Below are 27,802 nucleotides of genomic sequence, written 5' to 3' on the forward strand. Positions count from 1 at the left end.
ATTAAAGCGCCCTGTCCCTGTGAGCTCGCACACAGAAGCGAACACATACGTAAGTCCCGCCCACATATGAAAACAGTGTTCAAACCACACATGTGAGGTATCGTTGCGAACGTTAGAGCGAGATAAATAATTCTAGCCCTAGACCTCCACTGTAACTCAAAGCATGTAATCTGTAAAAAATGTTAAAGTGTTGCCTATGGGGATTTTCAAGTACCAAAGTTTGCCGCCATTCCACGAGCATGTGCAATTTTAAAGCGTGACATGTTAGGTATCTATTTACTCGGCCTAACTTCATCTTTCACATTATGTAAAAAAATTGGGCTAACGTTAAGGTGTTTTTTTGTTTTTTTTTTTTTGTTTTTTTTAAAGCATAAAACTGTTTTTTTCCAAAAAAAGTGTTTGAAAAATTGCCGTGCAAATACCGTGCAAGATAAAAAGTTGCAACAACCGCCATTGTATTCTCTAGGGTCTTTGCAAAAAAAAAAAAAAAACATATATAATGCTTGGGGGTTCTATGTAATTTTCTAGCAAAAAAAAAAAAAAATGATGGAATTTTACCTGTAGGAGAGAAATGTCAGAATTGGCCTGGGTGCGAAGTGGTTAAATAAAACATTCTCCCCCCTGGTAACAAGTTTATAATTGGCTATAAATATTTAAAACTGCTCAGGCAAAAACACTCAAACGCCTGTAAAAATGACCAAAGATGCTCAGCTCAAGTATGAATTGGGTCTTAGGGATTCATATTTTTTGACCGTTTTAAGATACAACACATGCAGGAAATGTATGTTTTGCTCATTATGGTCTGTATAACCACCGAGTATATATCGCCAGGTCTTCTGCATAAATCATTTTACAGTAAAATGTTCCCCCCTCCATCTCAGACAGCTGTACAGGCAAGGAAACTTCTACATACATATTTGTTAATGTTATTAATGGCTGTTGAATAAAAAAAAAACTTCTAGGATTACAGGTCAAATTTTCTTTTTTCAAAGCGGAACTAAACTCTCTCAATCAACATTAAAGTGTTTGTATAGGCATATTTTTTTTAAAAATAACAAACATGTTATACTTACCTACTCTGTGCAATGGTCTGGCACAGAGCAGCCCTGATCCTCTTCTTCTCGGGTCCCCTGCCAGCGCTCTGCGCCCTCCCCCTCTGCTGGGTGCCCCCATAGCAAGCGGCTTGTACTGGTTTTGGAGCCCGGATGAAGGGGGAGTGATCCACTGCAAATCACTTTTCATGACATGGGCAAGTGCGAACCTAGCCAGCAGCTTAGCTCTGTGTTAACACTAGAGCAGGGGACTCCAAACTGCAGCCCATGGGCCGAATATGGTCCCTTTGCTTGCCTTTATCTGGCCCTTGGGGCACTATGCCTCCCGCTGACGCCCGTGATGGGGCACCATGCCTCCCGCTGACGCCCGTGATGGGGCACCATGCCTCCCGCTGACGCCCGTGATGGGGCACCATGCCTCCCGCTGACGCCCGTGATGGGGCACCATGCCTCCCGCTGACGCCCGTGATGGGGCACCATGCCTCCCGCTGACGCCAGTGATGGGGCACCATTCCTCCCGCTGACGCCAGTGATGGGGCACCATTCCTCCCTCTGACAGCAATGATGGGTTACTATTCCTCCCACTGACAGCAATGATGTGATTTTTTTTTTTCTCCCACTGACCATCAAGCCTACGGCATTGTTTACTCCCACCAATGCCACAGCATTTTCTACTTCCAGTGTCCACAGTCTGGCCCCCACAAAGTCTGAAGGGCAATAAATTGGCCCTGTATTTCAAAAAGTTGGAGACCCGTGAACTAGAGGGCTGGCAACCTACCAAAATTCTGCTCTCATAGAAAAAAAATTGAATGTTTCATTGTCGGTGTTATGAAATTTAAAAATGAATTTCTCCACAATGCTTATAATTACAGAGATGAATGAGGGAGTATTTTATTATTTATTTTTTTGTTTGTTCAGAATATTCACATACTTTAGTCTGCATGGACTTGGCAAAGGTTTACTTTAGGTCTACCGCACTATTTAATTTCCTTCTGGGGCAGGAAGTGAGGATAGATCTTACCAATAGGCAACAGACTTAAAAGCACTATTTGTTTATTTAAAAAAATATAAACAGACATCTGATTGCACCATCAACACATCATAGGTGTTTGCTTATAGGAGGTGAAGCACACAATAACATTCAGGGTGGGGTCTAACATGCAATACCAGCAGTATAAACATTTGTGGTGAATGAAAAGTTTTTTTAATTCATTCATACAGCAGCTTTTTTCACCAACAGGAGAACCCAGCCCCAGACTCTCAGGGCATCCTGACACTTGTAGTTGCACACAATTCTGGGAGCTCCAGTGCCTGTCTGCTGTAAAGTAGGCCAGAATAAACAGAAACTAAAAACCACGGAACTATGTGCTAGAAACGCCACATATGGAGATTCCCAGTAGCACAGTAAGAAATGAATGAACAGTTTAATATTATGACTAACAGTACAGCTCTGAATTCCAGAGAGTGATCTAATGCAGGATTCCTTTGCCTTTGTAACCGAAAGAAAACTCCTCCTAAAATCCGCCCCCCTTAACTTTAATAGGAATAGAAAAGAAAAAAAAAAGGATGAACATTTCCATTTTTGGACATGAGCTGTTGCTGGAGTTCAGTTGGAGACCGCAAACTCAGACAGGGGCATAAACTGGAGCTGGATGTGATCAGCTGAGAGGAAATGATGGGAATAAAGTCTGCTCTGCCACAGTCCTCACCGCTTAAAGAGGAATGGAGCCTTCAAAACTACACCTCTCTGGGAGCTCATACCCAGCTCTTCATTCCGACTCTGAAATTGTAGCATAAAATCTGACATACTTTACAAAGTATCAGAGGAAAGATTGTATCGGGCAACAAATCAGACACTTGGAAACAATCCAAAAGGCTAAAGATCCTTTTCCAGATATGCACATAGACTGGAGTTCATTGATGGACACTGCTCTCCTAAACGTTGACCATCGGGTTTACAGCACCACCTACAGGAGTAGGACACTGGGCAGAAAAAGAACACATCACCACCTATGAGCAGTCCTAGTTGTTTAAAAAAAAAAAAAAAAAAAACAACCTCTGTCTGCCATAGGCAGGTCAGTTAGTCACAAAGCAGTACAAGAAAAAAAATGAATCAAATAGAGGAAAGGCTGCTGTGTCCTTCAATGAACTCAGGAAGGGATTTTACAAGTAACAAAAATCCGATTTTCTCTAGCGTTTATTGATTTATACAGTTCTTCTTAATCTCCAAAGTAGGAACATCACAAAGCAGTGCCTCAATGTGGGAAAGGTCCAAAAGGAAAACCCGTCATGACCTGCTTATGGCAAAGAGGTGGTTTATACCAGCTAGGACTTGTCATAGGCGGTGCTGCGTTTTTTCTGTCTGGTGTCCTACTCCTGTAGGTGGCACAATAAAATCTATGGTCAAGATTTTGAAGAGCTGTATCCATCAATGAAAGCAAGAGACGTTTTTCCCCCAAAATTTAACCCTGCTGGATAGATTTCTCACTTCAAGATCCATAAACCAAAAGGCATCAGCCAGGGTTTTGGCACTGGTGGGAAATGACCATCTTAAATCTATGGATACCTTTGGAGGATCTTCTGTAAGTAGTCATTATTTAATCACCATGTTAACATACAAGAGAATTTTACCTAGATGAGCAAAAACACAACTGCTACACATGCGTATCAGACCTAATTAGATGGTTCAATGGTGGGGAACAAATATCAGAAGACCAATGCCAGATATTTTATGTATTTATTACAGGTACTTATAGAGTACCGTCAATTTACGCAAGGCTTTACATATATTGTTTATCTGCAATTTTATCAGGATGAAGATTAAAAAAAAATTGTATATAAATGTCTTGATCCCACCCCTAAACAATGTGACACACATCTGAGAATTAGGCAATTTAGGGCTACCCAAGGGGCAGATCAGAGGGGCTTCAGGGGTGCTCACTGTCACCCTCAGAGATTTTCCAACATGGACAATTTCCATGTGATCCATCTCTCTTATGTGTTAACAGTGGGTGTGGCCTTGGATCACAAAATGCAAGAAGTCAAAGGACTACAAAAGATGGGACACATTTCCCCCAGCCCCTCAATCTCAGCGTGACCGCTACTGTATCTGTCTATGGACAGCTTAAGAGCCAATCTAGACCATATCAGTCAACTGCTATCAAAAACAAAAAGGCCAATGGTCAGGAAGGAAGTTTTCAACCAAAATAAAGAAATGTCCGTGCTGAGCAGGCCAGAAGAAAACTCCCCATCAAGCACTCATGTATTTTAAATGGACAGAGACTGCCCATACATATGAAGGTGGGACTGATCCTCTACTGTGCAATCCAGTATACAATCAATATTCACACAGATGCCCCTTCCAGATGTATGCTATATGTGGAGTGACTTCCAAATGATTGGCCATATCATGAACAAATATCCATACCAATATTGACATGTAAAACCTCCAATACTTCTAATTAGGCTTGTCCAATGTCTTCACCGCCGCAAAAAATAACTCAACACACTTCCCCTGTCAATTTCTACAACTCCTTGGACTGTGGTCAATGGGCAATTTAAAATGTAAAAAGATCTTTCAGTTCACTACTGAAATTCTTCATAAATTCACACAATCAACCATTTAATGCTGTCTGTATAGTAGCCTGCCACGTACTAGCTGAAACCCCAAATTAGGCTTGTGGTACATGTGTCTGCTTTGTACACTGTTAGGTGGGAGGAGAGGCATTTTTAGTAGAATTGGAGAAAACAAGGTTACTCTGGGTTAGGATATTTAGTAGTAGTTATTAAAGCAGGCAAGAGTTCGTACACAGTATTCTGCAGGTATTGTCACCCTCATTGTGCAATGCAGACATACTGCACAGCATGGGTGGGTGGATGATAAGAGTGTGCGCATCTTGGCAGGTTAAACTATTCTTACCAATATACTTTGTTGTGTACTTGACATTTTGAATAAAGTCTTCATTCAGTTGTCTCAATGGAGTCATCTTTTAAAGCTGAACTCCAGGACACCTAAAAATTAATGAACTAATCATTTCTGTCTAGATGTGGAAAAGCAGATTCACTTACCCAAGCCTTCTCTTCTGCAGGCTTCTCTGTACTGCTAGACTGGTCCCTACAGCATCTTTTCCCCCATGCTCCAGCGATCTAAGGTCTTCTGACCTCACCACCAATGCAGAGCTATTAGCTCTGCATGTCAGAAGACCGAGAGATAGTCCATTGCCATAGCATGGGGGAGCACTGTCTGCTGCGATAGAGGATCAGCTAAGTAAAAATGCTTTTACTGTCCACCTAGACCAGCCATTCCCAACCAGGGTCCCATGGAATCCTAAGGTCCTCCAGTGGTTTCTAGGGTCCCTAATGGTTGCTAGTGGTCCTGGGGTCCCTTAGGCAATTTCTGCTTCTTAGATAAAAGTTGAGGAAGGCAGAAAGTGGCACATAGACACCCCAAAACACGCTGGATATTTCTTGATCTGTACCCTGACCTTTAATGAAATAAAGTTGTATCTGGACCTCTTAGCAGTGGCGTGGTAACTAAATTTAAACATTTCTTAGATAAAAGCAACCACTGACAACAATGATCTTTTTAGCAATCTGGAAAGTGGGAGAGGTATTGTTCCCAATGACTGACAAATGTAAATATAGCAATTAGTAGGGGTTACCCAAGTGTAGAAAGTTGTTTTAAGGGTTCCTCCATGTTACAAAAGGTTGATAAAGGTGGCTGAAGAATAAACAGGCAGTTAACTCTTGCATTGCAGGCACAGCCCCACTGCATAGGAGAATTTTAGCTTTTCTGGAGTTTGGCTTTAAATATGAGTATATATAGAGTACGCACCTGAATTTGACTTTGATCAAAAGGTGCTCAGATGGAGAGAATGAGGGGCAGTATTAGCAGCCAATACAGTGCACATATGTTGCTAAGGAACCTTCTAACCGGAAGGGAGACCACTGCAGTCTACTTCTGCTCCATCACCATCCAATTACAAACTGCGGGTCATGACTGTATTGTTCAATAGCAGAAGTGAAAAGTCAGGACACCAGCCCAGTCTGCATACATCTGAGGACTGGCTGAGCAAAGCACACCCTCAAACGGGAAAAACAAAACTCCCATATATGTATTTTAACCTCAGCTTTATGCGCTCCTGTAGAAGGACTACAAGGAACATAAAAAAAACAAATCTCTTCTGACTATACAAAAAAATAGGAGGGAGATGGACATGTGATAATTACATTCATATGGCATATCTGTGGTTGTGCTCCCATCAGATCTGTGGTACCTAGCTACCGTGCACATCTCCTGACCATTAAGTAAACTAAATGACACAGGAAAATAAGCATTTAAGCATTTTATAATAAAAAAAGGTAGACAATGTTACATGGGAATAAGACTGTAGTACATATAGTTAGTGGAACATTGTAAGGTGACCAGGGGAGCTCAATATTGGCATCTACATCTTATAGGGCGTACACACGGTCGGACTTTGTTCGGACATTCCGACAACAAAATCCATGGATTTTTTCCGACGGATGTTGGCTCAAACTTGTCTTGCATACACACGGTCACACAAAGTTGTCGGAAAATCCGATCGTTCTGAACGCCGTGACGTAAAACACCTAAGTTGGGACTATAAACGGGGCAGTGGCCAATAGCTTTCATCTCTTTATTTATTCTGAGCATGCGTGGCACTTTGTCCGTCGGATTTGTGTACACACGATCGGAATTTCCGACAACGGATTTTGTTGTCGGAAAATTTTATCTCCTGCTCTCCAACTTTGTGTGTCGGAAAATCCGATGGAAAATGTCCGATGGAGCCCACACGCGGTCGGAATTTCCGACAACACGCTCCGATCGGACATTTTCCATCGGAAAATCCGACCGTGTGTACGGGGCATTAGTGTTGCTATGCAGTATGTTAACATGTGTTGTATTGTGTCAACTTGCATTGCATTCAGGCAGCTCATTCATTTTGCATGAACTGCCATTGTACTGCAACACAGGCAAAAATGGACATGTCCACCATTGTACCAGTGTATTGACCACGTCACTTTCAATTGGTTGCAAATGCATTAAATATGACATCCCTGCTGCTGTACAAGTGCAGTGACTGCACAGAGGTATGTGGGCGTAACATGCAGTGAACGAAAGAAGAAAAGAATCAGAACTTTTTATGGAGATATCTATCCGTCTATGAACTGCCTTTTACTGTCATGGTAGTTAACTATGATGTTTGTGAAAAAAGTGATTTCAAAAAGGTATTCTATTTTACAGAAGTCTTCCATTACTAACTTGCAGAATAAATGATAAATATAACAATCTGAGATAACGCTGCCCTTGCAGAAAATACTCTGATGTAAAATGTTGGCAGAAATACAGTACAACTTAGGGAGATTAAAAGTGGACCCTGTCCAAAATCCATGCGAGAACATGAATATGCTTCCTCATCAGTGATTTGGCATTGACACGGTTTTCACAAAATCCCTGCTTAGTTTTTTTGTAACCCCCTACCTTTAGAATGTCCTTTGCAACTTCACACATTATACTCCCAGGTCTGAGGGCTGGTTCACACAAGAGGCAGCACAGTGCATTTTTAATCTGCATCAAAAACGCATGCACAGTGTTTTCTAAGTATTCCAATCGCCCTAGTTTACACCAGTACGTTCCTGTGCAGTCAACAAAAGTAAGGCCTCATGTACACTGCTGCTGGTAAACGGACGTTTAGGAGCAGTTGGGCTTTTTTTCAACTAAGCCTGAACTCTCCTCTATGTTATCTTATCATTAGGCCCCATTCACACGGGACGGATCCGTGTTGATCCGCCCCGTGTTTATCCGCTGCTCAGCGGGGATCGCTCCGCTTTCCCCAGCTGAGCAGGCAGATGACAGGGCGGGACCCGCACACTGTGCAGGGATCGCCCTGTCAGATCTCCGCTCTCCCCTATGGGCTCTGCAGACGGATAGAAAAATAGGATTTTCTTCTGTCCGCAGAATCGGACGAGAGCGGAGGCGGACGACATCGGGTGTTAGCGGATGTACATCCGCTGACACCCGCTATCCCATAGGGATGCATGTATGTCCGTATTTCATCCGAAAACGGATGGATGAAATACGGACATACGGTCCGCATGTGTGAAAGGGGCCTAACATGTACACAGGTTCGTTTATAGTGGTTTTTAGGCAGTTGAGTTTAGAGGCTTTTTTTGGAACCCCAAAAAATGCATTCAGAAGCTGTGTTTAGAGGCATTCAAGCACCAAATGCGGCTAAATGCTTATTACTTTTGAGCCTGGAAAATGCTAAAAACACACAAAAAAAAAAAAAAACTATCACTGCTAGCAAAGTTTGTTATACCATGTGATATTTCCCTCATCAGCCAATTATGCTATACAATACACAACTTGCATTAGTTGACGCTGAAGTTGAGTCACCAACAGATGTTCCTCTGGTGGCACGCTTTTCATCATGTTGGTGTCCACGAGAACTAGACGAGGTCTAACCTTTTCCAAGACAACGTCAAAGGTGGCAAATGACATGCATGTAAAATAAAAGATTTCTCTGGGTAATTACGCAGCTGAACATACGTATTAGAAAAGTATCCTGTGGACATGCGTTGAGCCATCAATGGATGTGTCCAGTAGTAATGAACTCTGGTCCTCTCATGCAATTTTCTACGCCTCAGCAAAAGCAACATCAGGATCATTTCCTCACACATGCTCATCATGGGATCCATATTAACAAACCAACCAAAAAATAACAGCTAGCTACAAGAACACTGCTTTCTCAGCTACTCACACTGTTCTCTCACAGAATGGCTGAAATAGTTAATAAATACGTGTTTTTAGTGCTTTCTAATCATTTGGGGAGGGTCTCCTGAGGTTATCTTTAGTAAATGCTTCTTGTAAACTCTGCTAAACACATGTTTTTAAATGTGGATTACTAGCAGTGATGTTCCAGCGTTCAGGAGAGGTTGAGAAATGTCCCGTGAATATGAAGCCTAAAACATACTACATTTTTTCTGTATGTGATGCATCTGGAACACAGCAAAAATGTCCTGAATTGAGATGAAGGAAAAAAAAAAAAAAAAAAAGGAGGGGGAAAAATGCATCAAACATGTGTAAACATGCATGCAAAAATGCAGCTAGAAAGCAGAAATTGTGTGAACCAGCCATTAAGACAGAACACCAAAGTCACAGCAGCACATTCCTTCATTGCTCGATCCAGAGAACAGCTTTCCTGACACACTTAACCGAAACAGATAAACTTTTCCACAGTAGACTTCAAACACACACTAATGACTTTAAAGACTTTCTATTATAATACAACTAAAGGCCGTATGACTGTCCCCAAAGCAAATCCCAAATCCAGTTACCATGTGATCCAAAAACTTCCTTCCCTTCCCTGACTGAGCTAAAGCCTTTTCTATTCATGTCTCACATGCTCTCCCTTGCAGACACTGCAGCTCACAGTGGAAGGGTTTCAGTAACAGAAGCGGTGCTCTCAGTGCAGAAAGCAGTGGGCAGGACTAGGTATGGCCAGCAGCGGACTGACAATATATAGGCTTCTGAATTAGCAGAGATAATACTGATAGTCATGCCCCCTACAATATCTTCTCATCCCACTATAAGAAGACAGCCTACATGAGAGCAGCAACTCTGCTCTGAATTCAGAAGCAGTGCAGCATCGTTGCCACCCCTACACAGGAAGCAGCATTAGGTGGACTTTACTAGCAGGTTTAACAGGTATTTGTGGGACTTTGCTGGGGGGGACTAAGAAAATACTGTAAGTGCCGCAACATACTTTTCAAATCAGCAGTCACAGTTCTACTTCAGGTGAAACTGGTTATGTGTAAAGGGAATGCCAGAAACTAGATGGAAGCATTAGAGGGCAAGATCAACAGATTTTTTTTTTTTGCACCGCTCAAAGAGAATTAACAAAATGCTTTCAAAAAGGTATATTTAACAGACGAAAGGGTAGCAAATAAGAAAGATTTAGTGGTTAGAATTTATAAGAACCTGTACCAAGAAAAACCTGAAGATTTAGTTTTCTTCTGAAAATGCTAGTTACCTGGCTGTCCTCCTAATCTAATGTCTTCAGCTACTTTTTAAAAGGAGAAAGTACAGCCAAATCTCGTTTGGCTGTACTTCTCCTGTGGATCACAGAAGTGCACTTCGTTCTGCACTCCTATGACCCATTTTCAGCAGACAACGGGCTTAAGTCTGACATTACAAAGCTAGTCCAGGCTGGGGAAAGATTGCAACCATATGGCCGGGATCCACCCACATGCCTGGACTGGCACCCAGTTCAGCCTCTCAGCGAGCTGCTGAGAGCCTCAGCCAGCCAATCCCAGCCCCTCCACAGCCCCAAGGAGCACTGAGAACTGAGCGATCAACGGTCTTTGATCACTCAGTTCTCAGTCTTAGAGCCAATGGGGGACAGATGCGGCATCAGACCGATGCTAAATCCACCTAGGCAAGTATGAGTCTGAAAAAATATGTCCCCATACTACTCTTTTAAGCTGGCCCTAGATGGCTTTTATTTCTGATCAGCCAGCTGGTTGATCAAAAAACACACCACACACAAATTCCCTCATCTACACATTCTAGGTGGGTGAAGCATTCCTCCCCACTGTGCTATTGTATTCGGACAGCAGGACTCCTCCGCTGTCAGGATAAACTGATCAGTGCTGCAGCCAATTGGCTGCATGCACTGATTGAGTAGAAATTTTCCAACATTTCCTTACGAGAGAAATTGATCGTTAAACCAACTTCTCTCTAGCAGGAAAGGCCAAAGATGGATTGAAATTTGGTCGGTTCAGCGGGGATCAGCCGAATTTCAAACCACCTATAGTCAGCTTTGGTCACTCACTTGGAACATGAGTTCCAACTTCCATTTGCTGCATGCATGTCAGTGGCTCAGAATGTGTTAAAGTAAAAAAATTAGCACTACAGCCAGGTAATTAGTATTTTTAGGAGAAGGTCACCAATGGCAGCTTCCAGGATTCTCTCACCACAGTTTTCCCTTGGGGCCCATTGAAAGGGCCAATTAATGCCAGCATGCCTTTTGCTAATTTCCAGGATCATCTTGCTGGTACATTAAAAAAATCTGCATAACTGCCACGTTATGAATGCAGCAGTTGAGCAAACCTCAGAAATCAAGTTCCGGGATTCAACCAGCTGACATTAACACATAACCAAAACACCAGTTTTGAGTAGACTGAGCATTTAAAGCTGAATTTTATTGCTTTTCCTGGTTCATTTTTGTACTTGGTTTCAGCCGGTTAATAAAAGCTGATACACATGGGCAAGAAAATCGTTCGGTTCAACGGAAATCTGCCGACATTCAGCCAGTGTGTACACCAGCCTGTCCATCTTCTGTCGAACGGGCATGCTGGAAAACCAGCAACAGACAGGGGGACTGCAGCCCCACCACAACACACCAGTCAAAACACAATAGTTCACAAGGGGGAGATCGCTGTACTAACATTGCATAGTTAGTACAGCGAGCGCCTCAGTTTTCTTTTTTGTTCCACCCGCTGGGTTGTGCAAAAAAAATAAATAAATAAATAAAAAAACTGCCTGTGTGTACAAGGCTTAAGGAGAGGGTCCACTAGCTTCGGCCTAGGTAGACCATGAAGTACCCTACCCCGCCAGGAGCCTTGCGCCCCAAGAGTTTCAGGGTTCGAGGCACTTCCTCTTCTGAGGTTTGGTCATTTCTATACCCTTTGTACATATTTTTTGAGTGTTGTGATTTCACAATTTTTTGTTCACAGGGGTCTTGGCAAGCTCCACACCAGGGGTGTCAAACTCAATTTCATCAGGGGCCTCATCAGCATTATGGTTGTCCTCAAGGGGCCAGTTGTATCTGTAAGACTAAAATGTATCTACACCAGGGGCATTGCTAGGTCTACCAAAAATCTGGGGCTAAAGCATACCATAGCAGCGTAGTAAAGAAAGTCATACGATTGGGCGGGCATACACATGTACATACCGGTAATATACGTACGTACGCGTGTGTGTGTATATAACTATATATATCCCCACTTACATCAGGGTCCCCAGAGAGCCCCTCTTACATTAGGGTCCACAGAGAGCCCCCCCTCCCTTTGGGGACCCCTGCAGAGACTCGGGGCTATAGCCCCAAAAGCCACCCCCTAGCGACGCCACTGATCTACACTTTATCATATTAAATAATTGACTCTGCATTTGATTAGAACTGGTTTTAGTAATAACTTAAGACTTAAGTTGTGACGGGCAGGTGCAGACTGAGATGGAGCCCACTCATCCTCCTGTACCAGATGGGGCAAGTCAGAAAAGACAGGTCACACACTGCTGGTATAATCCACAAGAAACTTTATTTGAGACTGCTCAGACAGAACATGGCTCTGCCTGAGGAGTCCCCATGGCATGGAGAAGTGCAGGATCTGCCAGAGAAGTTCTCTAGAGACGATGCGGGGGGGCAGAAATTAGGAGGGTGCCGCAGCTGCAGGAGAGTTGCGATGGCCACATGAAATGGCCTTGAGGCCTGATTAGGCCCACGGCCTTGTGTTTGACACATGTGCTCTATACCATGGAGCTCCAAAAAAAAAAAAAAAAAAAAGAAGAATCAGCACAGAACTCTACAAGACTGAAGGTAAGGCTGGAGTTCAGGTCTATGCACAGGAACAAAGCACCACTTGGGGATTAATAGTTGATATCACTATTGTACTCTGCACACACCACACACACAGCCTTGTTGAATTTAAGAGGGATTAAAGGCTCTAGGGTCTGCTCATGTGGTCACAAGCCATACTACAGCATTATCTTTCCAGGAGTGTCGCCAAACAATAAAAGCTCTATAGAAATGTCCCAGTCCTAAGAAGGACAGTGTTACCTCCAGGGTCACTCACCAATTTTCCACCCCCTCCCTGCTGTGTATATTTAATAAGCAGCCGATCCAGCTTCCTCTTTTCTCTGGAAGAACAGAGGTGAGCTTTATACTTTAGGGTGGGGTGGGGGACATGTGTTGGCTGCAATCTCCTATATTCTTTCTGAGCCTGCAGATTCTATCTATCTATGGAACTGATTTCAAGCCTGGCTCCTGTCACCAAATGAATGAATTCTTCAATGAACTGATCTGTGCACTTTACTGAAGGGCCCCTGGGCACAATTATGAAGAACAGCCCTTGCAGATGGCTGCACTTAGACACATGACTGTATGTACTTCCTGATTAAACATCCTCAAAATTGTTTTTTTTTCCGCTATACATCAACTAGATGAATCACCAGCAGTAGGAAGATGGTCTTGATTCCCCTAAATAGATCTTTAGTTATCATGAGCAGTAGGAAGCAGGTCCCGATTCCCCTATATAGATCTTTAGTTACCACCAGCAGTAGGAAGGAGGTCCTGATTCCCCTCGATAGATCTTTAGTTATCACCAGCAGTAGGTCCTGATTCCCCTATAAAGAACTCTAGTTATCACCAGCAGTAGGAAGGAGGTCCCGATTCCCCTCAATAGATCTTTAGTTATCACCAGCAGTAGGTCCTGATTCCCCTATAAAGAACTTTAGTTATCACCAGCAGTAGGAAGGAGGTCCTGATTCCCCTCAATAGATCTTTAGTTATCACCAGAAGTAGGAAGGAGGTCCCGATTCCCCTCAATAGATCTTTAGTTATCACCAGCAGTAGGAAGGAGGTCCCGATTCCCCTATATAGATCTTTAGTTATCACCAGAAGTAGGAAGGAGGTCCCGATTCCCCTCAATAGATCTTTAGTTATCACCAGAAGTAGGAAGGAGGTCCCGATTCCCCTATATAGATCTTTAGCCATCACCAGCAGTGGGAAGGAGGTCCCGATTACCCTATATAGATCTGTAGTTATCAGTAAAGTGGTCACCAGCAGTAGGAAGAAGGTTCTGTGCGCATATGGGCGTGTGGTTGTTAAAGCCTACCCTTTTGATGCTGCATGTGGGAGACAGACAGAGGAGAAGTTGCACTAGCGTGAACGAGGCCTTAGCATGTATGGTTTAAAGCTGATCTCCATGTTTTACTGAAGTTTCAATAGTTCTATTTACTAACACATGCAGCGGCTGTATACACCGTATGAACTGAAGGTAGCCTCAGCTATATCCAGTATACATCGCTGTGTACAGTGGCAAGGAGACACAGATTTCCTGTCCCTCACCTGGAAAAGAATTGAGTCGGGCTGAGACCTGCTCAACTATTCACAGGAAGCTTTGTATTTTGTGGAGTCAAAGATTGTGACATCATCCGCCAACCTCTCCTTCCTGTAAATGGCTGAGCCTGACTTGATTTCGTTTCGGGAGTGGGACAGGAAGTACCCATCCTGCTGCTGGGATTTACTTCTGTTAGTGAAGTAAATTGTTCCACTGGCCCAGCTTGGGCCAAACAGAACAACTAAAAAAACTAAAACAGAGATCAGCTTTAAGGTGGTTGTAAAGGCTGAAGGTTTTTTTTAACCTTCATGAATTCTATGCATGAAAGTAAAAAAGACTGCGTGCCGCTAACCCCCAGCAACCCCCCCCCCCCCCCAATACTTACCTGAGCCCCATCTCGATTCAGCGATATGCAGAGCAGCGGTTCTCTCCATTCTCATTGGTTGAGACACAGCAGCGGGACACATGCAGCTCAGGAGTGAGCAGGCATGAGTGCCCCCACAGCAAGCAGCTTGCTGTGGAGGTACTTGGCAACGGGGAGGGGCAACGGGGAGGGGCCAGGAGTGCCAGCAGGGGCCTCAAGAAGAGAAGGATTAGGGCTGCTCTGTGCTAAAACACTGCACAGAGAAGGTAAGTGTGCCATGTTTATTTTTAAATGGGAGCCTTTAATATCACTTTAATGTTTTGTTACTGCCGTCAATGAAAGGTCTGCCACAGCAATTCAGCACAAGAGCTGCAAATTGCTGCAACAACCGACTTCATCCAGCAATTAAAAGCTACAGAATCTCCAGCTTCAGTAGTTACTGATGTAACCCCAACGTAGCTGTGAACATCATGTCACACCAGTGGTGAAACTGTATCTAGCTACTGATAATGAGAGGATTGTAGCGGTTACAAAGTTGCTGGAATGTCATGGCCCTATGATTAGATATAAGTACCACCATCAGCTTGGTCCTGTTGAGGGTCCTGAGTGGTGAATATATACATGGGATTGCAGGTTGGTGTGATGTGAATATTGTTTACACCCACGTACCCTCATACAGACCAGCCCTTCTGTCAGACTGCCTGCCTGTACATGTATGATATGTCTTCTCACAAGAAATCACCGCTAATGCTGAACTGAACAGTAATTCTGTTACAGCACAGCGATGGAATGCAATGAATTTCTGAAGACGTTCAACCTCACCTACTAGGAAGAAGCAGGAGACACCAACAGGACTGTCACTAGTTTTATTCTCTATAGGATTTTCTATAGAAAGTCGGTCTTGGAGATGACCCCTCACTATAGAACCTATTGTTTTAACTGCATTCTATTAAAAATTGCAACTCCAGCTTCTCAAAATCAACTGTAAATCGGTTTAGGACAATTTAAAAGAAATAAAAGCAACATTTGTGTCACTACACACAGTCTATCTGGTGCTGTTCGCAGCAGACTTAACACTCCAAAGTTCAGTGCTACCCATCTTCCAGGTGGAATGGAAAGCTGGGAATCACTATAGTGGACACGGCTACTTTACACATCTCCACTGGTTTCCAGGTCCCATGCTGAGCAGCCAGCCTGATGCAGAAGGTTGGCCACTCGGCAAGGGTGCCAGTCAGAGAATGCTTTGCATTTTATGAATAAATGCAAAGTGTTCTCTGGTTGGATGTGGTGCCGGGGCACTGACCTCACGCTCTCCACCTTGTCAAATTAAAGAACACGTTGCATTCACGCAGATAATGCAACATATTTTTTAAATGGCGCCCGTGCCAAGTGGTCAATCTTCTGTATTCACAATGCATCAGACTGGCAGCTTGGCACAGGACCCGGAAACAAGTGGAGGTCACTAAAGTAGCGGTGTCCACTGCAGTGATCTCCAGCTTCCAAGGCATTGGCTAGCTGTGGTGGTACATAGCTCTATTGGCCAAGCCAGGACCAGTGTAACTATGTAAATTATACCATACCTGGAATTCATCTTTAAAAGGTATATATTCATGTCCACTATGTATTTCAATTATTTCTAGTTTACTCCTATTAGGCCCCTTTTACATGGGGCAGAATCCATCCATGGCTGGATTGATAGCAGCAGGAGCATTGGCTCCATCCCGCTGTTGTCAAAGCCAGTGACACGGGAGACAGGGTGCGGGGCCGAGCGCCCGGGAATACGGGTCTTCGTGGGGGGCACTTGAGAAGAGGAGGAGCCCGAAGCGCTGCTGGGGGACCCCAGAAGAGGAGGATTGGGGCAAGTATGACATGTTTATGATTTAAAAAAAAAAAAAAAAAAAAAAAAAAAAAACCTAACCTTTACAACCCCTTTAAGGGCCAGTTCACAGCGGTAATAGCACACTAATACTCTGTACATTCCTGTGTGATTCACATGCAGTTCTGTGCGGTGGAATTTTTAGCCCAAACTCACTGCAACCGCATCACATGGTACTTTTGTGCCATGCGATCCGATGCAGGCAAATCTGTTTGCCTGCGTTTACGACCTGCATTTGGGCTGTCATTAATATTAATATTGACACACCGATTATTTGAAGAAAGTGTCACTTGAAGAAAGTCTGTCATGTGACAAAGCCTGTCATTGTCAACTGGTTTTATTCTAAAAATGCTATTTGTCTGACTGTCATGGTGTCCCCAACCTTGAGTCAGGGACCTTTACCAAGCACACCGCAAAGGACTTCAGACTTTTCTCTCAACTGCCAGGTCTGCATACATCAAGGACTGAAGCCAGTGGCTATACATATTGGCCAGGTAACTGGTATTTCCAGCCATGGAGGCCCATGTATTTCTCTTAGCACAGGTTTTTTTTAAAGAGCAGTTTCCACCTATCAGAGTCCCAGAAACCATTCCAGTTTTTGGAACAAGTCTGGTAGATTTATCATAATCCATCCCTTTTCTTGGCATGCCACATTCTATTTTTTTTATATTATGGATATGGTTGGCATCTCAAACTTTTAGTTTATTAAACCCAGTGGCGTCTTGCACACAAACACCTAAAAATGTCACATTTTAGGCACTCGGGTGTTTTGTTTTTTACTGATCTAAATGCAGACTATTGTTTTTAATGGGCCTGCACACACTGATGCATACATAGTGCTGTATATAGAAAAGTGAAAAATTTTTTTTTTACAAAGATATGTGTTGCTGCACAGTTTTATACATGTGTTCACATGCAAATAATCACGTACAACACAATCCCAACCCCCCCCCCCCCCCCCAAAAAAAAAGAATTAAGCACGAATATGTATTTATTATGCAGCCAATGCTCACGTTTTTTCACAGAAATATTCCGCCAGGAATCTGATGTTCATACATCAGTACCATGTGCAAGTACTCTTGCTGACAAGACTATAAATGTGCCGTGGTTCCAGTCCAATACACCAGTAACTGGCACAGAAAAGTGTCCATGAGAAAATAGTGCAATAGCGGCTTTTTTATGAATGGAGAGTGTAGCTCTATAATGAAACTAGTGCGCTGACCAGCAGTGCATAATCTGATTGGCCAATGAGCAGGGGCTGATTAAGCCTGTTCTGGCGTAGGTGAGCAATGAATGGAAGGCCCCTATAATTTGTGAGTGGCAGCTGGGAATAGACAGAGCAGCATAAGCTGGATATGAAGCGGAAATGCTGCAGAGATGAAAAAGATGCAGAGGAGTAGGAGGTCACAGCAGGGTGGTGGGAAAGAAGGGGGGATAGAGCAGAGCAAAGGTCAGACAGATACAGGGAGAATGAATGGCATGTTTACAGATCATAAATGAATCAGAGCATTTCTGCATCTTACTATGACATCACTAACCCATCACACAAAACTAACTGTGTACTGAACGTCGCCATGTATTAATAATGCAACACTTTTCATTAAACGGACAGCTTGCCAATAACTTTAAAAGGCAATTGATTCAATTCAGTACAATGCCGGGATTATTCAAGACCTTCCTTACAACACACTAATTTTTATCTGTCTATGTTCCCAAGGTGATGGTAGTTGTTAATAGATACTCTCATAATATATATTTAAAAAGAGAATTTTTTTTAAAATCGTACTTACCTAGGTGGATGCAGCATCGGTCCAATGCTGCATCTGTGCCCACCGCTGGATCGAAGACTGAGAATCAAGCGATCAAACACCACTGATCGCTCAGTTCTCAGAGCTCCATGAGCAGAGAGCTGGTGACCGTCCAGCCTACTGAAGAAGCCCAATAGGAGGGCGTAATGTGTATGGGTGGGAGGAGTCATGGCCCATGACGTCACAATGTTCTGTCAGCATGGCAAGCTGACGATTATAAGCCTGTCTTTTTTTTATTCTTTTTGTTTTTGTTTTTTTTTGTTTTTTAATAAATGCTAAAGAGAGAGCACAATGGTTTTTCTGTTTGGTTCTATGTCATGTTACGCTAATGACTGAGGAACGAGGAGAGATTAGCAGTTGTTATACCCAGAGACGAGAGGAAGAGGAGCATTTGCTGCACCTCCTCTAGGAGGAATCTCCTAGGAGGAATTTATCAGAGGCGTATATGACTTTGTAATGGGGTCTGGTATTTGAGGTGAGCAGGCAATTCACCTGAAGGTGGTGGGTCACTAGAAGCACTGTGAAGACATATGAACTGTCACTATTCTACCACTTAGTGGTTTCACACTTATAGCAGACTGTCACTTTATTATTGCATGAAGATTTTCATTGTGTATGGGACAACACATGTTGAATTTAGTCCTGCCAAGTGTGGTTTCATTAGTAAGTTCTGTCCAATTTGTACTTTATGTATTAGAGCTATATTTTTAAACCGTACTCTTCATTTTCATTATTGTAGATTTACCCATTTGCGCTAGACTGATTTTGAGGTTCAGTAGACTGTCAGTCACTGGCTCTCTGCTCTGCGCCCCCCACCCCTCACTGGAGTGCTGGGCTGTGGAGGGTGCAGGAGTGGCGGGCTCAGGCTATGCCAGGCGCCGGTCCAGGATTGTGGGAGGATCCCGACCATATTGCTGCAATCATTCCCCAGCCGGGACCGGCTCTGTAACATCAGCTGACAGCAGGCTTCAGCCCGCCGTCTGCTGAAAACGGGTCATAGGAGTGCAGCCCGTTCTGCACTCCTGTCACCCACAGGAGAAGTACAGCCAAACGAGTTTTAGCTGTACTTTAACAATTACGGACCCAAAAAAAAGGGTAATTTTCCTTTCGAGCTCTTGCACACAGACACCTCGAGCCTGTGCAATGTAAATTCTGGTGTATTTCCCCCGCCCGGGAAGCCCAGGTGCTGCCTATAGACATGAATGGCTACATACTGCTGTATAAAACACTTGTATAGCATACAGGTATATTCCAAGAAGTACCGACGCATAACCAAGTACAGCGACACACAGCCATTCATGTTTACGGGCGGCTGTACACTGCACTTCCTGGGCAGAGAAACACGCCAGAGTTTATGTTGCACAGGCTCAGGTCACCTATGTGTAAAGCCGGTATAATTAAAATGCGAAGTACAGTCAAGAGGCCATAGTGCAGTGTAAAGAAAATGGAGCTTCCTTGAAATTATGTATCTATCGGTTTCTGCAAAGCCTGGCTATAAAAAAAAGTCACAATCTGAGTGATAAGGCCCTTCCTGCACAAAAGCTAGGATGGATGGTACATTGAACACATACAATATGTTCTAGCTTACTTGTGGAACGACACTGTTCATTCAGAATGCTCCATTTTTGGCTAGACTTTGCAGATGCCACGATTGCCCACAGGTAAGTTATTTCAAAGAAGCTCAATTTTTTTAAACTGCACCATGGCCTCTCCCGATCGCCTACTACTGAGGACTACTCCATTCACCACAGATACAGATCGGGAGTCAGCAGCCCACATGAAAGAGGTCGGAGTATGAAATACATATGTACAGTGGTTTGGGAGCAATGAAGTGATGGTGGCTCCAGACACAAACCCCTAAAAAGCTAACTAAAGATGAAATGCTTTAACAGGGCTGGAGCTTTTCAATAGAAAAACCTTTTGAAGAAAAGTTTATAGAAAGATAAACACCGCAAATCACCAAGACAAGTACTAGTATACATAAGAGATTTCTGTAGGTACGGCTGTGAAACAGGAGGAAGTCACAGCCAGCTTCCCATCAGTGCCGGGGATTTAAAGACTGACGAGGAACCGGCTTAGGTATAGACAGCGCTAGATCCGTAGATACATGTCTTTATAGACCTTGCTTTGTGCACTGGTCCAAATCATTTGGTAGAGGGGGGATTATGGTGTTGGGTTGTTTTTAGCTCCAGTGAAGGGAACACTTGAGGCGTCAGCATACCAAGACATTTTGGACAATTTCATACTCCCAACTTTGTGGGAACACTTTGGGTATGCCCCTTCCTGTTCCAACATGACTGCACACCAGTGCACAAAGCAAGGTACATAAAGAGATGAGTGAGTTTGGGGTGGAGGAACTTGACTGGCCTGCACCGAGTCCTGACCTCAACCCAATAGAACACCTTTGGGATGAATTAAAGTGCAGACTGCAAGCCAGGCCTTCTTGTGCAACATCAGTGCCTGACCTCACAAATGTGCTTTTGAAAGAATGACCAAACATTCCCATAGACACACTTCTAAACATTGTGGACAGCCTTGTGAAGCTGTTAAGGATGGGCCATTTCAATATTGAACCCTATGGACTTAGGGTCCTTGCACACGGGATGGATCTGTAATGATCTGCCCCGTGAACATCCGCTTGCTCAGCGGGGATCGCTCCGTTGATCCCCGCTGAGCCGGCGGATGACAGGGCAGTCCCTGTACACTGTGCAGGGACCGCCCTGTCAGATCTCCACTCTCCCCTATGGGGGATTGGATGAACACAGACCGTCTGTCCAAGTTCATCCGATCCGCTCTGCAGATGGATAGAAAAATAGGATTTTCCTCCATCTGCAGAATTGGACCATAGCGGGGACGGATGATATTGGGTGTCAGCAGATGGTCATCCGCTATCCCATAGGGATGCATGTATGTCCGTATTTCATCCGAAAACGGATAGATGAAATATGGACATACTGTCCGCACGTGTGAAAGGGGCCTAAGACGGGGATGTCATGAAAGTTCATGTGGCAGGCGTCCCAATACTTTTGTTAATATAGATTATAAACGGTTCAATGTTCTTTGTAAAGCTCTCCAACAAATGCAAGATTATAATGGTTGGTTTAACCAGCCTTCACACAAATATTATTTAACTTTACAAATTGTTAGCACTTTTCTTCCAGGCCCTTTACAAGTCCTCATAAATAAATTCCTGACATGTCAAAATATACAGCAACAGTATCATTTACAAAAACACTGTACCTGTTTCAATCCTGTTAAAATACAGTTCTTATAATCCCATCACATGACTTTGCCTAGACCGAGATGATGCAATCAGTCAGATCCAGGCAGGAGGAAGCGTATATCATATACTCCAGGGATCAGACTGCAACATTGGAACTTTGTATCAAGTCACAAGGTGAGAGGCTGCAGCAGGTGCAGGATCTGTTTTAGGCTCGGTTCATACTGTTCCATATTCCATGTGCCACATTTGCCTATTCATTTGAATGGGCTGCTGTACCTGCAAGATAACGCATGGAAAAGGTCCCTGCACCTTTTCAAAGGTTAGGTTCACACTGTTGCGGGTGCAGGACAGCAAGTAAAATTGCACTCATTACCACATCTGCAGTAAAACGTGCTGCCCTTTTGCAGGCATGTGGGCACCCCCACACATTGGAAAATGCACCCTCTTTTTGGGTGTAAAAAAAACGCATGGTGCAAAAGCAGCATGTGATTTCTGGGCGGTGTGCAAGCAGCAATACCACGGCCACCTGTACAAATTCATGGCAGGCACTGCTGCAGTTTCCTGATTAGGGACTCTAAAGCCGGGCACACTACAGTTATTTTTTAGAAACTGACAGCTTTGGTCAAGAATCGCTGTATTAACTATATGAGGTTAGTCCAGCGATCTCCACCGCTGAGCTGTTATGTTCTGACAGAGGGAACGCCCCCCCACCAGAACAATCAGATTAGCGCCCTCTGCCAATAGCAGAGAGCGCTCATCGGGAGTCGGTTGACTGCTGGTTTTCCCAGCATGCACACCCGACATACACACGGGCAGAATGTCGGGCATTTTTTTGTACCGGCAAATGTCTCCCGACATTCTGCCTGTGTGTACGGGGCATAAGACCTCAATCACACAGGGCGTAATAATGTGTGCCCTGATTAATAGCCGCGTTTACCCCCACAGGTGTTTGTGCATTCTCCTGCAGGCAGTCCCATTGCGGTCAATCCGGATGCAGGGGCTGCACCGAAACATGTGACATCTGTGCTCGGCCCTGAATGCACACTGTCCGTGCAGCCCATGCATCCCAACTGACAGCAATGGGACTTCCTGTGCGGGTAAACACGGCTGTGAAACAGAGCACAGATTCATACGCCCCATGTGACCGAGGCCTAAGCATCCCCAGGGGCAGTCAGTTTGCATCCAGGAATGGTGTTTTTGGCTGCCTAGGCCAGAAACCAGGAAGTAACTAAAAAAATATAAAGAAAAAAAAAAAAAAAGTTTATACTAAATAAATATACCTTCTAATCTATTTAATAATTCTAGCAGCATAAGAATTAAAAATAGTCACTGTTGATTAAAAGTGACGTTCCGCTTTATGATCTTCCAATTCAAAGAAGGATATGTAAATGCTTGCAAGATAAAGGTTGTACGAGGCGACAGTTATACACAGCAATGACAAATATATTTTATATACCTGTAGCAGGTACTGACTCTGCTGACAAGTAACGTACCACACCTTTTTTATTGTTGTACTATAGAAATATTCCAGCAACCCTCTGATTTCCCTGCTACATATCTGGGGATGGGAAGAACTGCTGCCTATCCTACTACTATCTATATATAGACAATAAATAGTTATGTTATCTCTGCTGGAGACATTCACCCTTCTATTGCTGCGTAGGCTAATATAGCTTCTCAAAAAAAGGGAAAGGGGATAAGGGAAAGGACATGGACCTTTTGGCCAGGTCAATAGTACAATAGTAGGAGTTCCTCCCAAAGTGGAGGATGGAGTTCACCAATGAGGACCAATATAGGATTTAGAACGGGAAGAGGGTGAGGACAGATATCCTCCAAAAAAAAAAAAAAAAAAAAAAAAAGGGGGGGGGGGGTCCGTACCCTCAAGAAGAGAGGTGGGAACACACAGCGAAGTACACAACGCTGTCCTTCTAAAAGCACCCTCCCGTGATACCAGCCATGCCACTTCTTCCTGTACATGGATTAGGATATGTAGCTCTTGTAGTACGTGAAACAAGAGACAAGATCAAAATCTGGAGGTGTGATCAGCGATTTGTTCTATAAGCCGCTCTATAATTTATATATCCATAGGGTTCATCAGCACACTTTGTATGCAAGTACAAGAGGCAATAATAGTGTGGAAATACAGGGAGGTACGTTTATAGCTGGAATTCCCCTTCAACGCTGTAACTGTGCAAAGATAGGTCTTGTTATATCATACTTTAGTGGGAAAATGCCAAAGTCAGTCTACTGTCCAAACACTAATGTTATATGAAAAGGGATCAGTCTGTAAGCCTTATATATGGTAACAGAAACTTCTAGTAAAGGACTATGGAGGTGGCCATTGTTGACCTCCCCTTTTGAATTGTATTCATTCACACAGGCAGCTGGGATTTTTACAGCTCTCCAAAAAAGTGATTTTCAATGAATCGCTCTTGAGGGGCAGCTGACCAAATTAGTCAGGTGATTTGCCACCTGCTGGATGCCTGTTTTTTTGGGGGGGGGGAATCTTGCTGTACCTCACCTGCCTAAAGCGACATGCTGTAAAATATTGGCCATGCTGCGACTGCAGCAAAGTGTAGCACCAAGTCAACCGGCAATGTTAACTTGCTGGGGGACAGTAAGAACGTGAATCCACTGTCCATTTCCACCACCCCTCTGCTGCTGGTGTCAAGGAGGCCTAACGTTGATTCAGCTGCTTGAGTCATTTCTAAGTCTGACTTTAAAAGTAAGGCCCCTTTTCACAGGAAGGGTCCGATCAGGTCCACCTGTCAGTTTTTCAGGCAGACATGATTGGACCCTTCATTTACCTCTAAAGACTGGTGGGTGTAAATTGACTTTGTGGTGTCCCACCTACCTCCAATACGATCCAGTCCGCTAGAAAAAAAAAAAAAAAAAAATGGAAGGGGGTCTGTCCCCCTTCCATTTTGGCGGATGGGGGGTAGGCAGGTATAAAACGGACTCCACTCAGCAGAGTCCGTTTACACCTGGCCACCCATAGAGCAGAGCAGGCTGTGTCCAAAAACTGAGTGGACATGGACCTGTCATCCAGCCGCCCTGCTCTGATCAGCAGGGGATCAATGGAAAAGCCCCCTGCTGATCTCAACTGAGTCCACCCCATGTGAAAGGGGCCTTAGACAGACCAGGAGTTGTGGCTTCATCGTGACTTTCTTCAACTGAATGCTCATAACAGGACTGTATCTCGGAAGTACTGAAGCCCATCAGCTAGCATTTTCAGCAGGAAGTTAGCAATTCCACTCTTTGCATTTCTCTCAGTACAGTTTTCTTTATATACCAATATGAAAAAAAAAAAACAACAAAAAGGGGAAAGACCTACACCGATCCAGCATAGATTTATGACCACCTACTTAATATTGAGTAGCTCCCTTTTTGCTGCCAAAACAGCCCTGACCCTTCATGGCATGGATGTTACTAGACCTCTGAAGGTATGCCTTGATATCTGGCACCAAGCCATCAGTATAAGATCCCTTAAGTGCTGTAAATAGTGAGGTCAGGTCTCCTTGGATCAGACTTGTTTCTCCAGCACATCCCACAGATGCTCAATTAGATTGAGATCTAGGGAATTTTGAGGGCAAAGTCAACACCTCAAACTCGTTGTGTTCCTCAAACCATTCTTGAATCATTTTTGTAGTGTGCATTATTTGGCTGAAAGAGGCCACTGCCAACAGTGAATAGGGGGTATACTCAGTCAGTAACAATGTTTAGGTAGGTGGTATATGTCAAGGAACCTGCACATGAATGGCAGGACCCAAGGTTTCCCAGTAGAACATTGCCCATAGCATCACACTGCCTCCACCAGCTTGCCTTTTTCCCATACTGCATCCTGGTGCCATCTCTTTAGCGATGCACACATACCCGGCCATCCACATTATGTAAAAGAAAGCATGATTCATCAGACCAGGCCACCATCGCTCCGTGGTCCGGTTCTGACACTCATGTGCCCACTGTAGGCACTTTTGGCTGTGGACACGGGTCAGCGTGGGCCCCGACTGGTCTGCGGCTACGCAGCCCCATACACAACAAACTGCAATGGCCATTTTTATGCAACTTCAGGGACAACATGTTAATGTACTTATTCCACTGACTTTCAGATGCCACTGTAATGAGATTCACTTAAAACAGAAGCTCTGCTTACCCTCCTGCTCCTCCCCTCCTCTATCACTATTGGAAGTTTTTTTTTCTGGGCGAGCAGAGCCAGCAGGAAGTCAGTCGGCTTCCCACACTCTGGATGGCAGTGCTGGGGGCTGGAAGATGGCAAAGAACTGGCTCGAGTGATGACAGCGCTGGATCCCTGGGCTGGCGACTACATGTTTATTAAGAGTCCGCAGCTAAAGTATTTGTCGCTTCTGACTTTTAATTTCTTTTCTACAAATGGCTGGAGTTCCTCTAACCTGTCAGTGGTCATATTATGGCTGATCCATGTATGTTCATCCCAGTACTATTCATCCAACATTTTCCAAATGATTGGAAAAGACATCCTGTGCCAATAAAATGCAGTCCCTGATCAGTGCTACAAAGTCCAGGAAAAGCACTGCATGTTCAATCCTCACTGCAGCCGTCCACATCTGACAATATATGACATTATCAATGCCCAGAAAGCCTCACATGAAAACATCCTGCAGCACCACAACTATTTAATAATGGATAAAGTCAGTGATCTCCGTGGCAGGCAACGCGCAGACCAGCTGCTGTGTAGAACAGGCCTGCTGGATATCTGCAATTCTATAGGTGATCCTCCTACAATGGGGCTGCAGTATTCTATAGGCAGCTTGTAGTGTGGAGAAGTAATTGCAATCATTCTTCTTCTAAGAGCCGGCCCCGGGGACCACAATTTTCCTCATTTTCCAAAATCAGTCCAGACTGCCGCAATCACTAGCCACTCATTAAAGAGCAACTATGACAATTGGCCAGCTCTCTGAAATCAGCCCTAATAATTAGATGAGACCTGAACTCAGTCTGGTTAGTGTTACTGTTCCAGGGAACTCCAGGCTACACTAGAGTCTATAACTGGGGGGGGTGTTCCAGCTAGGGAGGATACATTGATTTACAGGATCTATGGATCTACCTGAGTTCCAGCTGGGAGGATACATTGATTTACAGGTTCTATGGATCTACTCGAGTTCCAGCTGGGAGGATACATTGATTTACAGGTTCTATGGATGTACCTGCATTCCAGCTGGAAGGATACAATGATTTACAGGATCTATGGATCTATCAGAGTTCCAGCTGGGAGGATACATTGATTTACAGGTTCTATGGATCTACTCGAGTTCCAGCTGGGAGGATACATTGATTTACAGGATCTATCAGAGTTCCAGCTGGGAGGATACATTGATTTACAGGTTCTATGGATCTACCTGAGTTCCAGCTGGGAGGATACATTGATTTACATGTTCTATGGATCTACCTGCATTCCAGCTGGGAGGATACATTGATTTACAGGATCTATGGATCTACCTGGGTTCTATCTAGGAAAATACATTGATTTACAGATCTACCTGGGTTCTAGCTGGGAGGATTCATTGATTTACAGGATCTGTAGATCTACCTGGGTTCTATCTAGGAGAATACATTGATTTACAGATCTACCTGGGTTCTAGCTGGGAGGATTCATTGATTTACAGGATCTATGGATCTACCTGGGTTCTAGCACTGTGCTGCATAGCTCACATCTAGCTGGGGCTTGGATTGCTGGTACAGTTTCCTTGCCCTCTACACGCAGCATGGAAACATTTAACCCTTTCGTTGACTTCTACAGTAGAAAAATCACTGATCTCTGCATGATTCCTCAAGGTAAATACAAGCAGGATCACACCGATCAAGCAATCCCTTAAAACCATGCATGCCTATATGTAATAATGATCAAGCAATGCTACTGTGCAATGTGTTAGACCCTAGCATCCAACATACACTTACAGTACTCACAGTAGTGAAAGCTGAACTCCGGGCAAATAGATGAACTACACATCAGGGAGTGGTTATACCTCCTAAAGAATCTCTATTCCTGTCCATCCAGTCCTGAGATTTACACAGCTCTGCCACACAGCACATCCCTGTCTGGCGGGGCAAGCAGACCTGAGCATTTGACCTTTTAGCTGTCCGCACACTGTTCGAATTTTGGTTGGTTCCTAATGAACCAGCAGAAATTCGCTCAGCGGGTGGCTCTGATATCCCTTAATCTAAAAACCGCATAGCAGAAAACAATCAGACGAACTGTGGCGGCATCCAATCAGATTGGAACATCCCATCAGAGTCGTCCAATCAGATGCAGCCACTGTTCAGTGATGGCTGGGCCAGCGGGTCAAAATGCAATAACCA

General features: G+C 44.0%; 1 protein-coding gene across 3 annotated transcripts in view; it reads right to left on the minus strand.

Moving 5' to 3' along the window:
• ACTN1 (actinin alpha 1) overlaps positions 1 to 27,802 on the minus strand; it is a 191,502-nt gene that overhangs the window by 163,173 nt on the left and 527 nt on the right. The window lies entirely within an intron of this gene.

This window comes from Aquarana catesbeiana, linkage group LG13 (genome assembly GCF_042186555.1).
Source record: "Aquarana catesbeiana isolate 2022-GZ linkage group LG13, ASM4218655v1, whole genome shotgun sequence".
NCBI classification, from domain to species: domain Eukaryota; kingdom Metazoa; phylum Chordata; class Amphibia; order Anura; family Ranidae; genus Aquarana; species Aquarana catesbeiana.